The sequence below is a fragment of the Pygoscelis adeliae genome, unplaced genomic scaffold (assembly GCF_000699105.1).
Source record: "Pygoscelis adeliae isolate BGI_AS28 unplaced genomic scaffold, ASM69910v1 Scaffold34, whole genome shotgun sequence".
NCBI lineage: Eukaryota > Metazoa > Chordata > Aves > Sphenisciformes > Spheniscidae > Pygoscelis > Pygoscelis adeliae.
Genome location: NW_008824658.1, coordinates 1,956,375 through 1,960,476, shown reverse-complemented (window position 1 = coordinate 1,960,476; position 4,102 = coordinate 1,956,375).

The following is a 4,102-nucleotide window of genomic DNA, read 5'->3' as shown; positions in this document are numbered from 1 at the left end:
GCGGCTCCGTGGGCAGAGCATCCCCCACCCCCCCCCCAACCGAGCCTCCCCAACCCAGAGCATCGCCCACCCTCATGCACCCCAACCCAGCACTTCCACGCACCCGTGGACCCTTTCCAGCTGGGACCAAGCCCCCCACGCTGAGAAATCATGCAGCAGCTGGAGTAAAGCCACCAGCCAAAGCCCGATACGCTCCTTTTTGGTGCTTTTTAGCTCGGCGGCACGACCTGCGAGGCAGCAAACCCTGACCAGTGCCTGGGCCGGGTCCCTCCGTGTCTCTGCAGCTGGCACAGCTCCTCGCATTTGCACAGCTGGTTCTCTAACCAAATATTTGTGTATTACTTTTTTTTTATTATTATTAATTTTATGTGGCCTGGGGCAAGAATGAAAATAATCACAGCCCTTCCTGCTTTTTTCTCCCCACCGCCCCCCGGCTCCGTCCGCACTTGTGTTTTGGCTCCGAAAGCCCTCGCTGCAAACAGGGTTATGCAAACAGGCTCCGCATATTTCTCAGCGGCTGCGATCTGCCACCAGGGCCACACAGCAAAGTTTAAAACTAAGCCTCAAATCTTTTTTTTTTTTTTTTTCCCTTTTTCTTTATTTTTTAACCCTTCCTGGGGCCGGAGCCCCTTCAGCCCTCAATACTGCCTTTCTCTCCCCATCAATGGGGCATTATGGCAGGGGAATTATTGAAAGCAGAACTCCCAGGCTTTACAATGGGAGCTCTGTGCAGGGCAAATATTGCACAATCTGTTTGCACGCCGCCACCTCAGTGCCCTTCCCCCTCCGCAGCCCTGCTCACGCCTCGGCCTCCCAAAATGGGACCTTAAAAATAAGAAATATGAAAGGTTTTTAATAAGTCCCCTCTCTCCTTCTTCAGAGCAAGACATTTGACCTAACAGGGCATCAGGGAGCTTAGCCTGGCCTCAAAAAAACACAGTGCATTGCTCTCGCCTCTTAGATGTTTAAGGGTTTCCGCTTTCCCCGGCCAACGTGTGATGCATTTACTTTTTTATTGGCGTGATGAAAGAGCCTAGGCAAGTCTGGAAAAGAAGGGAGCAGTCCCAGGAATGGAGAGAGCTTGTTATTTTGTCTAGAAGGGGGGAAAAAAGGCTGAGAGGAGGGGGCGGCCAGGTGATCCGTCGGGAAGGAAGGAGGCTGGAGGCATCGCCGATCCCAAGCCCAGCAGAGGATGGGCCTGAAGGAGAACGCCTCTCCATTGACTTTGGGAGCCTCCGGGAGGTCCTGGTCATCATGCCCTTGGCCTGGGGACGGATCACAGCCCTATCCCAGTCTTCTCCCTGCCATGAGTGCTCTTTGCTCCCCTGGTGTCTTATCTTCCAGGGATATCCCCCAGGGACCGTCTCCCCTCCCTGGTGCACAGTGGGCACGCAGCACTTCTGCCACGCAGTGCCAGGACCTGCCTCCTCCCCCCCACCCCCCAAAATCACATTTTCCCTCTCCAGGACCTCATTTTCCCCACCCCGAGCCCAGCACCTCCCTCCAGCTGCACGGACCCTGTGGGTAAAAGCCGATTTTCTAGCGGCGACCGCTGAGGCGAGACCTCGACCAGATTACAGGGATGGACCTTGGTTTGGGGGAACTCAGAGGTTTTTGAACACACCATAATCCGCTCTCTGGAAGCTGGAGCCAGGGGAGGAGAAAACAGCAAATCTGCATCGGTTCCTGCTTATGCAACCCTCATCATTGTTAAAGGAATGAAGAGCGTTGCAGCAGCAGCCATGACGAAGGACGCCGAAGCCACGGGGGGTAGCGCGTTATGGGGACAGAGAGGAGAGCATCAGCCGTCCCTCTGACAAGGGCTCGGTAGCACCGGTGGATGTTGTTCTTGAAGCCAAACGGCCTTTTTTTTCAATACCCTGCCCGTGTTTCGTGCCATTTGTGCAGTTGAAAATAATCATCATCATCATCAAAACGCACTTAGAAGCCGTAGCGCAATATTAGAGCCTTTTCTAAAGTAAACCATAGCCTCTAACAACACATGTTGGGCTTGGCCAGGGTTTGTTCCTGATCAAAACACTGCTGCTCCCCTTCCTCCTCTCCCGGTCGCCCAGCACTAGCAAAATACGAAATAAAAGCCCTAAATATGAGTCGGTTTGCCTCTTAGGCTAAGGAATTTTCTTCCAGTTTTGGTCACTGATGATACATCTCAATGATTCTGCAAATTCTCCCGTGAAAGGACTTCTACGCCTTCCTGCTCGCGTTTGTTTTCTTCTTTCCCCTTCATTCAGGAGACTTCAGTCCATCAGCTCCCCTTCCTTGATACAATATTCCTCCCCTTGCCTTTCCCCACCTCCCGGGAAACTGCAGTTCGCCGCCTTCTCCTTTCCTCTCCTCTCTCTAACGACTGGCGTGCTTGCTTTGAAGAGCTGGAGAGGAGCCCATGGGTTTGGCACCGCTCCTTTCTTCCCATGCCTTATGGCAAGCTTTCCACATCGCCTGGGTGCTCTCCCTCCTCATCCTGCCCCCCCTTCCCAAGCCCAAAATCCAGCCCCGCCTGGAAGCGAAGCACTTCTCGCTGCAGCTTCCCAGCAGAGCCCCGGGGCTCGCGGTCTCGCTGGGAAGTTCCCGGTTGATGTGAGCCAGGGATGTGTTGGGACGTGGATCCCCGCGGGATTCGGGGAGGATGTCAGGGGAAGTGACTCGAGCCTGGCTTCTCTGGCAGGATGGGCTGGAGGTGAGGAACCTGCCTGCGCACGGCAGCGTTTGATGGAAAGCTAGAGAGCACGGGGGGTGGGTGGGTTTGTGCCTGGTCCCGTCAGGCTCTCACGGTTCAATCTCCTGGGGTGAACACTGCTCTGCCCCTAGCGCGCACACACACACCATCCAAAAGGACTGACCTTTGCTAAAAAAAAAAAATATATAAAAAAAAATTCAGCGGTTCCCTGGCCTCCAAGGGCTCTCTTTGAAGCAGAGAAGGTCCCAAGGTGGCGGAAGGAAGGATTTAAGCATTTAGCATAGTTGGTTTCTGGCAGCACTGCCATGTGACCCTGACACCGGCTTCCCCAGGTTATTGATTTTGGACTCCTCCACCTTCATTCCTGACACGATTTATCATGGGATACACAGAAACTCCTCAATCCTCAAAGTATGCAAGATGCTGGCATCGCCTCCAGCCTCACCCGGGCTGGGGAAGAAAGAGCAATTCTTCCCAGCACCCATCTGGCAAACATCCAGATAGCCATATAGCTATCCCATAGCCATACTGGGTTGCACTCCGGCACCTTTGGTAGAGCCCCCGGGACAGGCGAGGGCTGTTCCCCCCTCACCACGAGACGAGCACCGTTGCTGCCCCCGGGAAGGCTGCTCTCCTCCTGGGAGCAGCCGCAGCAGGCAGGTACCCAGGGACATGGCATGCTTCTGGGTCCAGGGGAGCAGCCCCAGCCCCTCCACCTCCTCCTAACACCCCGCCGGGGTCCCAGCTCCCCTCCCAAGTCACAGCACAGCAGGGAACCGGCCACCCGCTCCCCAGGGCTGGGTAGCCTCCTGGCTCCTGCCTGCCCTTAGTTTCCATCTCCCCTTTCAGGTGCAACCTCTTCAAAGGCAGACGGTGGGTTTTGGCTGGCAGGAGATGCTACGGCCGGTGGGCAGGATGCCTGCCCGGAGCTCTGTCTGCCGCCCCGAGCCAAGGCATGGAGAAGGAGGAAGGTGAAGCCCTGCGTTCCCCGGCTTGGCTCGGGTGCCTGCCCCAGACAAGGAGCCCTTTCTCGCCGGGGGATCTCGCAGCAGGGCAGGGCAGGATGGCCTGAGCGCCCTGCTTGTTTATAACCCCACTTCAGCACAAGGAAAACACACCTGCCCACGCCGGCCGGGCTCACACCTGTAACCCATTAGGGCGAACTGTTTACCCGGGACGTGTTTCCTTAGCACCCTGGGGGGCTGGAGCGGAGGGGCTGCTTCTCCCCCAGCACCAAGGGTTGTTTTCCATCCTGGCAGGAGAGGAAGGCGGCAAGCTCAGGAGGGGCATTTCAAAGGGTTTTGCATAAAGGCCGGCCACAGCCCAGCCGCTGGAGCAGGAATAGGGCAGGGAGCGCAGCCGGCCAGACCCCGGGCACCCGCGGCTCTCCCCTGCCCACCCCGT